This window comes from Triticum aestivum, chromosome 3B, assembly GCF_018294505.1.
Source record: "Triticum aestivum cultivar Chinese Spring chromosome 3B, IWGSC CS RefSeq v2.1, whole genome shotgun sequence".
In the NCBI taxonomy this organism is placed as follows: domain Eukaryota; kingdom Viridiplantae; phylum Streptophyta; class Magnoliopsida; order Poales; family Poaceae; genus Triticum; species Triticum aestivum.
The window spans coordinates 225,251,785-225,266,654 of NC_057801.1; positions in this window are offsets into that span (position 1 = coordinate 225,251,785).

Below are 14,870 nucleotides of genomic sequence, written 5' to 3' on the forward strand. Positions count from 1 at the left end.
CTAGCGAGATACCATTCTATCATATTGTATTATGGTCGCTTTGTGAAAGTGCAACTAATCTCCGGGTGGTTTTGGTAATTCATAACAACATATATCTCATTGAACTAATGTCCATTCAAGATAGACATTTCAGGATGTTCAATGATTGGCATGGCATGACATAGAGATGTGGACCCCTCAAAATGCTAAGGACAAGGATTGGTAAAAGTTCAAAACTCTTTATCTTTGTTTAAGTGATCCAAGATCACATTAAGTCCATAGGAAAGCCAATACTATTAAAAGGGGACGAGGTGTTGCATAATGGTCTATTTGATCAAAGTGCTTAGTGATACTGCTCCAAAATCCTCAGCCACTTTCTCTACCCAAATATGTCAAAACCCTAACTCCAACTCGGCCCCACCATATCTTCCATCCGGAGCCACCGAGTTCATTCTGACATAGCCACAGCCAAAACCCTAACAGTTCGGTCACACCGATACGAATCTCGCCCTCATCGAGATGGCCTTGCCAACTCTCTGTTACTTGTTACAATTATTTTGGTCTCACCGAGAATTGCAATCGGTCTCACCGAGATGGCTTGCCAACTCTCTGTTGCCTTATTGCTTCACTTCGGTCTCATCAAGTTGATTCCATCAGCGTCACTGAGGTGAGATTTGCCCCAAGCCCTAGCACATCGGTCCCACCGAGTTATTCCACTCGGTCCCACCGAGATTCTCAACGTTCATATTTTTGAACAGATTGGTGCCACCGAGTTTAACTAATCGGTGCCACCGAGATGAGTCAAAAGTGTGTAACGGTTGGATTTTGTGTGGATGCTATATATACCCCTCCACCCCCTTCTTCTCATTGAAGAGAGCCATCAGAACGTGCCTACACTTCCACCATTCATTTTCTGAGAGAGAACCACCTACTCATCTATTGAAATCAAGATACTCCATTCCTACCATTTGAACCTTGATTTCTAGCCTTCCCCAAGTTGCTTTCCACTCAAATCCTTCTTCCACCATAGCCAAATATGTGAGAGTGAGTTAAGTGTTGGGAAGAGTATCATTGGAAGCACAAGAACAAGGAGTTCATCATCAACACATCGTCTATTACCTTTTGGAGAGTGGTGTCTCCTAGATTGGTTAGGTGTCGCTTGGGAGCCTCCGTCGTGATGTGAAGTTGAACAAAGAAATTTGTAAGGGCAAGGAGATCACTGATGACCCTCAAGTATAGGGGATCTATCGTAGTCCTTTCGATAAGTAAGAGTGTCGAACCCAACGAGGAGCAGAAGGAAATGACAAGCGGTTTTTAGTAAAGTATTCTCTGAGAGCACTGAAATTGTAGGTAACAGATAGTTTTGTGATAAGATAATTTGTAACGAGTAACAAGCAATAAAAGTAAATAAAGTGCAGCAAGGTGGCCCAATCCTTTTTGTAGCAAAGGACAAGTCTGGACAATTTCATATAATGAGAAAAGCGCTCCCGAGGACACATGGGAATTATCGTGAAGCTAGTTTTCATCACGCTCATATGATTCACGTTCGGTACTTTGATAATTTGATATGTGGGTGGACCAGTGCTTGGGTACTGCCCTTACTTGGACGAGCATCCCACCTATGATTAACCCCCATTGCAAGCATCCACAACTACAAAAGAAGTATTAAGGTAAACCTAACCATATCATGAAACATATGGATCCAAATCAGCCCCTTACGAAGCAACGCATAAACTAGGGTTTAAGCTTCTGTCACTCTAGCAACCCATCATCTACTTATTACTTTCCAATGCCTTCCTCTAGGCCCAAATAATGGTGAAGTGTCATGTACTCGACGTTCACATAACACCACTAGAGGAGAGACAACGTACATCTCATCAAAATATCGAACGAATACCAAATTCACATGACTACTAATAGCAAGACTTCACCCATGTCCTCAGGAACCAACGTAACTACTCACAAAGCATATTCATGTTCATAATCAAAGGAGTATTAATATGCATTAAGGATCTGAACATATGATCTTCCACCAAGTAAACCAATTAGCATCAACTACAAGGAGTAATCAACACTACTAGCAACCCATAGGTACCAATTTGTGGTTTTGATACAAGATTGGATACAAGAGATGAACTAGGGTTTTGAGAGGAGATGGTGCTGGTGAAGATGTTGATGGAGATTGACCCCCTCCCGATGAGAGGATCGTTGGTGATGACCATGGTGATGATTTCCCCCTCCCGGAGGGAAGTTTCCCCGGCAGAACAGCTCCGCCGGAGTCCTAGATTGGTTCCGCCAAGGTTCCGCCTCGTGGCGGCGGAGTTTCGTCCCGTAATCTTGCTTATGATTTTTTCCAGGGTAAAAGCCTTCATATAGCAGAAGATGGGCACCGGAGGGCCACCAGGGGGCCCAGGAGACAGGGGGGCGCGCCCAGTAGGGGTGGGCCCGCCCCCACCCTCCTGGCCAGGGTGTGGGCCGCCTCTGGTGTTTTCTTCGCTCAATAATTCTTATTAATTCCAAAAGTGACTTTCGTGGAGTTTCAGGATTTTTGGAGCTGTGCAGAATAGGTTTCCAATATTTGCTCCTTTTCTAGCCAGAATTCCAGCTGTCGGCATTCCCCCTCTTCATGGTAAACCTTGTAAAATAAGTGAGAGTAGCCATAAGTATTGAGACATAATGTGTAATAACAACCCATAATGCAATAAATACTGATATAAAAGCATGATGCAAAATGGACGTATCAACTCCCCCAAGCTTAGACCTCGCTTGTCCTCAAGCGGAAGCCGAAATCAAAAAATATGTCCACATGTTTAGAGATAGAGGTGTCGATAAAAATAAACTACAGACATGAGGGCATCATGATCATTCTTATAACAGGAACATATATAGATTTTGTCATATGATTTCTTATGCTCAAGTAACAATCGATTCACAATGTCAAGTATGGTTCATAAACTTCATTGGGAACTAACAAACTATAATCTTAGTCATTGAAGCAATTGCAATTTATCATAACATCAGAAAGAGTCAAGAATAGAGCTTTTCAGCAAGTCCACATATTCAACGATCATATAGTCTTCTACAATTGCTAACACTCACGCAATACTTGTGGTTATGGAGTTTTAATCGGACACTAAGAAAGATAGGGGCTTATTGTGTTGCCTCCCAACGTATTCACCTTTGGGTGATGTCAACAATAATAGTTCATGCTAACTTACATCCAATTGGATATATATATCAGGATCTTTCCAACATGAGGTGCTTGCCAAAGGATAAAATGAAAAAGGGAAAGGTGAAGATCATCTTGACTCTTGCATAAAGTAAAAACATAAAGTAAAAGATAGGCCCTTCGCAGAGGGAAGCAGAGGTTGTCATGTGCTTTTAGGGTTGGATGCACAAAATCTTAATGCAAAAGAACGTCACTTTATATTGCCACTTGTGATATGAACCTTTATTATGCAGTCCATCGCTTTTATTACTTCCATATCACACGATCGTATAAAGCTTATTTTCTCCGCACTAATAAGTCATACATATTTAGAGAGCAATTTTTAATGCTTGCAACATGATAACTTACTTGAAGGATCTTACTCAATCCATAGGTAGGTATGGTGGACTCTCATGGCAAAACTGGGTTGAAGGATATTTGGAGGCACAAGTAGTATCTCTACTTGGTGCAAGGAATTTGGCTTGCATGAGGGGGAAAGGCAGGCTCAACATGTTAGGAAGATCAATGAGAATATACTTTAACTGAGATGTGAGAAAACATAAACCATTACGTTGTCTTCCTTGTCCAACATCAACTCTTTTAGCATGTCATACTTAATGAATGCTCACAATCACAAAAGATGTCCAAGATAGTATATTTATATGTGGAAACCTCTCTTTCCTTATTACTTCCTATTAATTGCAACGATGACCAAAACTATGTTTGTCAACTCTCAACAACTTTTAAGCCTCATACTCTTTATATGTGAAGTCATTACTATCCACAAGATCAATATGAAATCTTTTATTCTTTTTATTCTTTCTACTTCCTCAAGATCATAGCAAGATATCCAAGCCCTTGACTCAACACTAATCTTTTTTATAGATAGCCCACGGACTCGATTACACAAAGAGATCACAAAGCAAAACTCAAAACTACTTGATACCAAAACTTCAATCTACTAGTCAAGATATTACTAAAAGGATCGAACTAAGTAAAACGGTAAGATAGGAGTGTGATGGTGATAAGATACCGGGGCACCTCCCCCAAGATTGGCAGTTGCCAAGGGGAGTGCCAATACCCATGTGATTATGTCCTCGGAGGTGGTGAAGTAGGAGTTGTTGATGATGTAGGCTTCTTCCTCAATTTACGCTTGAGGATAATATTTTGATCCTTTAGATCATCGATCTCCTGCTCAAGACTTAATATTCTTTTGCATAGTTTCTGTTTATTTTCCTGCAAGAGACGAAAAGGGATAAACTCGATCTTTGGCTTCTTTACTCTATCAGGGAGGCTTGACTTTTTAAACTCCACATGCATGTCCCCAGGTTGAGGTAATGGGGCTTCGTCTTTGTCTGAACTCGTCTCCTCCTTTCCCTTAGGCTCATATCCTTCCTCTTCCTCAATGGTCCAGCCACCATGTTCCAAGTCCCGTAGACCTTAGGGTCTGCAAGGAAATCAGCCACATAGCTTTCTCCCTTCGAATCCTGGGACGACATATTGCTCTAACCTGCAGCAAAAACAACTCGAAACGAAAACATAGGATATTTGCGTGATACGGTGGTCAAAACCTTCGGAAGATTATATAATGAATTTTTCCCGACCAAAATATGTAACGTACAAGAAAACGGAGTCCGGGAGGCACACGAGGTGCCCACGAGACAGGGGGCGCGCCCAGTAAGGGTGGGCGCGCCCTCCACCCTCGTGGAGGCCTCGTGTCCTTCCCGGATTACTTCTTTCTTCCCAAAATTCTTAAATATTCCAAAATGGAGGAAAATTGCCATTAGAACTGTTTTGGAGTCAGTTTACTTACCGTACCACATACCTATTCCTTTTCGGAGTCTGAAACATTCTAGAAAGTGTCCCTTATGTATTCCTCCGGGGTTACGGTCTCAATAATATTAGTTTGAACATCGATAGGATTACCTAAGATATAATGTTTGATTCACGACCCTAGGACTTGTGCCTTCGAAGTTGTTGATTTTTATGGCACCGGAACGATAGACCTCCTCGATAACGTAAGGACCTTCCCATTTAGAGAGAAGTTTTCCTGCAAAAGATCTTAAACGAGAGTTGAATAGCAACACATAATCACCTATGTTAAACTCACGCTTTTGTATCCTTTTGTCATGCCAACGTTTAACTTTTTATTTGAACAGCTTGGCATTCTCATAGGCTTGGGTTCTCCATTCATCAAGTGAGATAATATCAAATAACCTCTTCTCACCGGCAAGTTTGAAGTCATAGTTGAGCTCCTTAGTAGCCCAATATGCCTTATGTTCAAGTTCAAGAGGTAAGTGACATGCTTTTCCATAAACCATCTTATACGGAGACATACCCATAGGATTTTTATATGCAGTTCTATAGGCCCATAATGCATCATCAAGTTTCTTGGACCAATTCTTTCTAGATCTATTGACAGTCTTTTGCAAAATTAATTTGAGCTCTCTATTTCTCAACTCTACTTGACCACTAGACTGCGGGTGATAAGGAGATGCAATTCTATGATTAACATCATACTTAGCAAGCATCTTACGGAAAGCACCATGAATAAAATGTGAACCACCATCAGTCATAAGATATCTAGGGACTCCAAACCTCAGAAAAATAACTTCTTTAAGCATCTTAATAGAGGTGTTATGATCAGCACTACTAGTTGGAATAGCTTCTACCCACTTAGTAACGTAATCAACAGCAACTAAAATATGTGTGTAACCATTAGAGGCAGGAAAAGGTCCCATATAATCAAAGCCCTAAACATCAAATGGTTCAATAACAAGAGAATAGTTCATAGGCATTTCTTGACGTCTACTAATATTACCAATTCTTTGACATTTATCACAAGACAAGACAAACTTACGAGCATCTTTGAAGAGAGTAGGCCAATAAAAACCGGATTGCAATACCCTTATGTGCAGTTCTATCTCCAGCGTGGTGTCCTCCATATGATATAGAGTGACACTTGCGTAGGATCTGTTCCTGTTCATGCTCAGGTACACAACGTCTAATAACACCATCTACTCCTTTGTAAAGGTGGGGGTCATCCCATAAGTAATGTCTTAAATCATAAAAGAACCTTTTCTTTTGCTGGTATGTGAAACTAGGTGGTATAAATTTAGCAACAATGTAATTAGCATAATCAGCATACCAAGGAGCAGTACGAGAAGCATTAATGACCGCTAATTGTTCATCAGGAAAGCTATCATCAATAGGTAGTGGGTCATCAAGAACATTCTCTAGCCTAGACAAGTTGTCTGCAATGGGGTTCTCAGCTCCCTTTCTATCAATAATATGTAAATCAAATTCTTGGAGCAAGAGAACCCATCTAATAAGTCTAGGCTTAGCATCTTTCTTTTCCATAAGACATTTAATAGCAGCATGATCAGTGTGAATAGTAACTTTGGAATCAACAATATAAGGTCTGAACTTATCACATGCAAATACAACTGCTAAGAATTCTTTTTCAGTAGTAGCATAATTCCACTGGGCAGTATCAAGAGTTTTACTAGCATACTGGATAACATTCAAGTTCTTATCAACTCTTTGCCCTAGAACAACACCTATAGCATAATCACTAGCATCACACATAATTTCAAAAGGTAAATTCCAATCAGGTGGCTGAACAATAGGTGTAGTGATCAAAGCTTTCTTAAGTATTTCAAATGCTTCTACACAATCATCATCAAAGACAAAAGGAATATCTTTTAGCAATAAATTAGTCAGAGGCCTAGAGATTTTAGAAAAGTCCTTAATGAACCTCCTATAAAAACCGGCATGACCAAGGAAACTTCTTATACCTTTTATGTCCTTGGGACATGGCATCTTTTCAATAGCATCAACTTTAGCTTTATCAACTTCAATACCTCTCTCGAAAATCTTATGCCCCAAGACAATGCCTTCATTAACCATAAAGTGGCACTTTTCCCAATTCAAGACGAGACTAGTGTCTTCACATCTCTGCAAAAGTCGATCAAGGTTGCTCAAGCAATCATCAAAAGAGGATCCATAAACGGAAAATTCATCCATGAATACCTCACAAATCTTTTCACAAAAGTCAGAGAATATAGCCGTCATGCATCTTTGAAAGGTAGAAGGTGCATTACATAAACCAAAAGGCATACGTCTATAAGCAAAACTACCGAAAGGGCAAGTAAAAGTAGTTTTTGATTGATCCTCCGCTGACACAGGTATTTGGGAGAAACCAGAATAACCATCTAGAAAGAAGAAATGTGTGTGTTTGGATAGTCTTTCTAGCATTTGATCAATAAAAGGTAAAGGGTAATGATATTTCTTAGTAGCTTTATTTAATTTACGGAAATCAATTACCATCCTATAACCTGTAATAATTCTTTGCGGAATCAATTCATCTTTATCATTAGGAACGACAGTAATACCTCCCTTCTTACGAACGCAATGGACATGACTTACCCAATCGCTATCAGCAACGGATAAATTATACCTGCCTCAAGGAGCTTTAGTATCTCCTTTCTTACCACTTCTTTCATCTTAGGATTTAATCATTATTGAGGATCCCTAACTGGTTTGGCATCTTTCTCCACTTTAATTTTGTGTTGGCATAGAGTGGGACTAATGCCCTTAAGATCATCCAGAGTATATCCAATAGCAGCACGGTGCTTTTTCAGAGTTTTCAATAATCTTTCTTCTTCTTGCTCTGAAAGGTTAGCACTAATAATAACATGATATATTTTCTTTTCATCAAGATAAGCATACTTAAGATTATCAGTTAATGGTTTGAGCTCAAACACGGGATCACCCTTGGGTGGAGGGGGGATCCCCTAGGATTTCAACAGGTAAGTTGTGTTTCAGAATATGACCCTATTGAAGGAATACTTTATCTATTTCCCTTCTTTCATCCATAAACATATCATTTTCATGGTCTAGCAAATATTGTTCTAACGGATCAGTAGGAGGCATGGCAATAGAAGCAAGACCAATAATCTCATCCTTACTAGGTGATTCTTTATCACGGGGTTGTCTATGAAACTTAGCAAAATTAAACTCATGAGACATATCCCCTAAGCCGATTGTAACAATATCCTTTTTGCAATCAATCCTAGCATTAACAGTATTCAAGAAGGGTCTACCAAATATAATGGGACAAAAGTCATCTTGTGGGGAACCAAGAACAAGAAAATCAGCAGGATATTTAACTTTCCCACACAAGACTTCAACATCTCTAACAATCCCAACTGGCTTAATGGTATCCCTATTGGCAAGCTTAATAGTAACATCAATACCTTCTATTTCAGAGGGTGCAATATCATGCATAATTTCTTTATATAAGTCAAAGGGTATTGCACTAGCACTAGCACCCATATCACATAAGCCATGATAACAATGATCTCCTATTTTAACAGAAATAACAGGCATGCCTACAATAGGTCTATGTATCTTAGCATCTGGTCTAGCAATATTAGCAGTTTCACCATAGAAATAAATAACATGCCCATCTAAATTATCATCCAAGAGATCTTTAACCATAACAATACTAGGTTCAAATTTGATTTGCTCAGGAGGTGTATAAGTTCTAGTATTACTCTTACGAACAACAGTTGAAGTTTTAGCATGATCCTTCATCCTAACAGGAAAAGGTGGTTTCTCAACATAATTAGTAGGGACAATAGGATCATTATAAGTGACAGTCTTTTCTTCAACTGTAATAGGTGCAACTACTTTTACTTCAATGGGAGGATTATATTATACCACTTCTCCTTAGGAAGATCAACGTGAGCAGCAAAAGATTCACAAAAAGCAGCTACTATCTCAGAGTCAAGTCCATACTTAGCGCTAAATCCACGAAAAGCATCGGTATCCATAAAAGATTAACACAATCAAACTTAGGTGTTATACCCGACTCCTTACCATCGTCGGAACCCCAATCTTCAGAGTTGCGTTTAATTCTTTCCAATAAGTCCCACTTGAATTCAGTAGTCTTCAACATATAAGAACTAGCACAGGAAGTATCAAACATGGTGCGATCATTGAGAGAAAGCCGAGCATAAAATTTTTGAATAATCATTTCTCTTGAGAGCTCATGATTGGGGCATGAATATAACATTGACTTAAGCCTCCCCCAAGCTTGAGCAATGCTTTCTCCTTCACGAGGCCAGAAATAATATATTTAATTACAATCACGATGAACAATATGCATAGGATAGAACTTATGGTGAAATTCCAACTTCAATCGTTTATAATTCCAAGGTCCCGTATCATCACATAGCCTATACCATGTCAACGCATCTCCCTTCAAAGATAAAGGGAAGACCTTCCTTTTGACACCATCATCGGGAATACCTTCAAGCTTAAATAATCCACAAACTTCATCCACAAAGATAAGGTGTAAATCAGGATGCAATGTTCCATCTCCTGCAAAGGGATTAGCTAGCAGTTTCTCTATCATACCCGAAGGAATCTCAAAGTAAATATTTTCAGTAGGTTCAGTAGGTTGAGGAGCAACTGTTTGCTCTACTGGTCGGGGCGAAGATACCCCGAACAAGCCCCTCAAAAGATTAGTTTCCATAGTAACAAGTGATAGAAAATTTCAGCACACAATATAAATGTTTCCTTACCAAGTTCCACTCACCAAAGGCGCTTCACTCCCCGACAACGGCGCCAGAAAAGAGTCTTGATGACCCACAAGTATAGGGGATCTATCGTAGTCCTTTCGATAAGTAAGAGTGTCGAACCCAACGAGGAGCAGAAGGAAATTACAAGCGGCTTTCAGTAAGGTATTCTCTGCAAGCACTGAAATTGTAGGTAACAGATAGTTTTGTGATAAGATAATTTGTAACGGGTAACAAGAAATAAAAGTAAATAAAGTGCAGAAAGGTGGCCCAATCCTTTTAGTAGCAAAGGACAAGCCTGGACAATTTCTTATAGTGAGAAAAGCGCTCCCGTGGACACATGGGAATTATCGTCAAGCTAGTTTTCATCACGCTCATATGATTCGTGTTCAGTACTTTGATAATTTGATATGTGGGTGGACCGGTGCTTGGGTACTACCCTTACTTGGACAAGCATCCCACTTATGATTAACCCCTATTGCAAGCATCCGCAACTACAAAATAAGTATTAAGGTAAACCTAACCATAGCATGAAACATATGGATCCAAATCAGCCCCTTACGAAGCAATGCATAAATTAGGGTTTAAGCTTCTGTCACTCTAGCAACCCATCATCTACTTATTACTTCCCAATGCCTTACTATAGGCCCAAATAATGGTGAAGTGTTATGTAGTCGACGTTCACATAACACCACTGGAGGAGAGACAACATACATCTCATCAAAATATCGAACGAATACCAAATTCACATGACTACTAATAGCAAGACTTCACCCATGTCCTCAGGAACAAACGTAACTACTCACAAAGCATATTCATGTTCATAATCAGAGGAGTATTAATGTGCATTCAGGATCTGAACATATGATCTTCCAGCAAGTAAACCAATTAGCATCATCTACAAGGAGTAATCAACACTACTAGCAACCCACAGGTACCAATTTGTGATTTTGATACAAGATTGGATACAAGAGATGAACTAGGGTTTTGAGAGGAGATGGTGCTGGTGAAGATGTTGATGGATATTGACCCCTCCCGATGAGAGGCGTTGGTGATGCCGATGGTGATGATTTCCCCCTCCCGGAGGGAAGTTTCCCCGGCAGAACAGCTCCGCGGGAGCCCTAGATTGGTTCCGCCAAGGTTCCGCCTCGTGGCGGCGGAGTTTCGTCCCGTAAGCTTTCTTATGATTTTTTCCAGGGTAAAAGCCTTCATATAGCAGAAGATGGGCACCGGAGGGCCACCAGGGGGCCCAGGAGACAGGGGCGCGTCCAGTAGGGGTGGGCGCGCCCCCCACCCTCCTGGCCAGGGTGTGGCCCCCCTCTGGTGTTTTCTTCACTCAATAATTCTTATTAATTCCGAAAGTGACTTCAGTTTCAGGATTTTTGGAGTTGTGCAGAATAGGTTTCCAATATTTGCTCCTTTTCCAGCCAGAATTCCAGCTGCCGGCATTCCCCCTCTTCATGGTAAACCTTGTAAAATAAGAGAGATTAGCCATAAGTATTGAGACATAATGTGTTATAACAACCCATAATGCAATAAATATTGATATAAAAGCATGATGCAAAATGGACATATCAATCACCTACTTCGTGAAGATCTACCCGAGTGAGGCAAGACCTTTGTGGGCGATGGTGATACGTCTCCAATGTATCTATAATTTTTGATGTATTCATGCCATGTTTACATTATTTTTGTATGATTTTGGTATGATTTGATTAGAACTAACCCGGAGTGATGCTGTTTTCAGCAGAACTACCGTTGTGTTGTTTTTTGTGCAGAAATAAAAGTTCTCAAAATGCGTTGAAAATCAACAGAGATTTTTTGGAAAATATAAAATATATTGGAACGAAAAGTTACCTCGTAGCCTCTCTATGGGGCCCCCTAACGTGAGACCGACGCCAAACCCTCCTATAAATCCCCAAACTTCTAGAAAGAAACCTAGATCAGGAGTTCCGCCACCGCAGGCCTCTGTATCCACCAAAAACAATCGGGACCCTATTCCGGCACCCTGTTGGAGGGGTGAATCATCACCGGTGGCCATCTTCATCATCCCGACGCTCTCCATGACGAGGAGGGAGTATTTCACCCTCGGGGCTAAGGGTATGTACCAGTAGCTATGTGTTTGATCTCTCTCTCTCTCTCTCTCTCTCTCTCTCTCTCCCTCTCTCTCTCTCTCGCTCGCGCGCGCGCGTTCTTGATTTGGCACGATCTTGATGTACCGCGAGCTTTGCTATTATAGTTGGATCTTATGATGCTCCCCCCTCCACTCTCTTGTAATGGATTGAGTTTTCGCTTTGAAGTTATCTTATCGGATTGAGTGTTTAAGGATTTGAGAACACTTGATGTATGTCTTGCATGGGATACTTGTGGTGACAATGGGGTATTCTATTGATTCACTTGATATATGTTTTGGTGATCAACTTGCGGGTTCCGTGACCTTGGGAATCTATGCACAGGGGTTGGCACATGTTTTTGTCTTGACTTTCCGGTAGAAAGTTTGGGGCACATGTTTTCGTCTTGACTTTCCGGTAGAAAGGTTTGAATAGATGAATCTGAGATTGTGTGATGCATATCATATAATCATACCCGCGGATACTTGAGGTGATAGTGGAGTATCTAGGTGACATTAAGGATTTTGGTTGATGTGTCTTAAGGTATTATTTTACTACAAACTCTAGGGCTGTTTGTGACACTTATAGGAATAGCCCAATGGGTTGATCGGAAAGAATAACTTTGAGGTGGTTTCGTACCCTACAATAATCTCTTAGTTTGTTCTCCGCTATTAGTGACTTTGGAGTGACTCTTTGTTGCATGTTGAGGGATTGTTATATGATCTAGTTATGTTATCATTGTTGAGAGAACTTGCGCTAGTGAAAGTATGAACCCTAGGCCTTGTTTCAAAGAATTGCAATACCGTTTTCGCTCACTTTCACCACTTGCTACCTTGCTGTTTTTATATTTTCAGATTACAAAAACCTATATCTACCATCCATATTGCACTTGTATCACCATCTCTTCGCCGAACTAGTGCACCTATACAATTTACCATTGTATTGGGTGTGTTGTGGGCACAAGAGACTCTTTGTTATTTGGTTGCAGGTTTGTTTGAGAGAGACCATCTTCATCCTACGCCTCCCACGGATTGATAAACCTTAGGTCATCCACTTGAGGGAGATTTGCTATTGTCCTACAAACCTCTGCACTTGGAGGCCCAACAACGTCTACAAGAAGAAGGTTGCATAGTATACATCAAGCTCTTTTCTAGCGTCGTTGCCGGGGAGGTGAGTGCTTGAAGGTATATGTTTAGATCTTGCAATTTAATCTTTTTGTTTCTTGTTTTATCACTAGTTTAGTTTATAAAACAAAACTACAAAAAATGGAATTGAGGGTACCTCATATGCTTCATCTTTTTAATTTCTTTCATGAAAATGATGGAAAGGAAAATTGTGCTCAGGTGCTAGAAGAAGAATGTATTAAAATGTTTGGCACTAAATCTTTGAATGTGAGCATGATTGCAATGTTGTTATTATGAATTCTTTGAATATCCATAGTACTAATGATGATTGCACTAGTCATGATGAAAATGTTTCATATAAGCATGTCAATTTTTGTGGAGTGCATTGAGTTTGCAAGTACACACCAAATAGGGAAGATAGATTTTGCAAGAGACATAAGTATTTAGAAACTAAATGGTTGCAAGAGAGGCTAGATGTTTGTTCTGAAAATTTAAATTTTCTTAGCCATACTTGTGAACTTTGCAATGAATGTGGTCATTTAAGTCTCCAGTGCAAATTGTTTCATGATCGAATCGTGTCCAAAAATTGTGATGACTTGATTTTCCTTACACATCATAATGAACTTTGTTTGCTTTTGGGTTATGAAGAAATGAAATGTATAACTAAGGATATTCCAGAATTTGTCCTTGATAAAGTTCTTGATTTTGATCTAGAGGAAATTTATATGTATTGTGTAGTGAATTGCATCAAAAATCCTTATATTGCCAATTACATAAGGACAAGAAAACAAATAGAAGATGAATAAAATACTAATGAAAGGGAAGAGATGTCCCAATATCCTCCTATTCTTTCTTATGATGAATCAGGTAACAAGGAGGAGCTTTCTATTCAACCAATCTCATTAATAAGGAGCTACAAAAAGAGGACTAAACCCACATGATTAACCTATTGTAGTAATCATGTTTTATAGCTTTTGTTTCAATAAAGTGCCAAGTAAAGCCTTTAGAATAGCTTGTGGTGATAGTTGTGTTGATCTTGCTAAAAATCAGAAACTTTTGCGCTCAGTAAATAATATCCAGAATCTTATTGAAATGTGCTTTTGACCTGATTATTTTTTATATGTATTGGTGCATAAATTTCTCAGGTGGATCTAGTTTTCTCAGAAATTTTCGAGTTACAGAAGTATTCGAGAGTTACAGATTACTACTGGCTGTTCTGTTTTTGATAGATTCGGTTTTCTATGTGTTTGCTTATTTTGATGAATCTATGAGTAGTATCGGAGGGTATGAACCATGGAGAAGTCGGAATACAGTAGATATAACACCAATATGAATTTAGAATGAGTTCACAACAATACCTAAGTGGTGATTTATCTTCTTATACTAACGGAGCTTACGAGTTTTCTGTTGAGTTTTGTGTTGTGAAGTTTTCAAGTTTTGGGTAAAGATTCGATGGACTATGGAATAAGGAGTGGCAAGAGCCTAAGATTGGGGATGCCCAAGGCACCCCAAGGTAATATTCAAGGACAACCAAGATCCTAAGCTTTGGGATGCCCCGGATGGCATCCCCTCTTTTGTCTTCGTTCATCGGTAACTTTACTCAGAGCTATATTTTTATTCACCACATGATATGTGTTTTGCTTGGAGCGTCAATTTGTTTTGCTCGCTGTTTGAATAATATCCCAAGATCTTAAATTCTTAAATGTTAGAGAGTCTTCACATACTTACATAATTATTCGACTACTCATTGATATTCACTTATATCTTTCGGAGTAGTTTGTCATTTGCTCTAGGGCATCACTTATATCTTTTTAGAGCACGGTGATGGTTTTATTTTGAAGAAATTGATGAACTCTCATGCTTC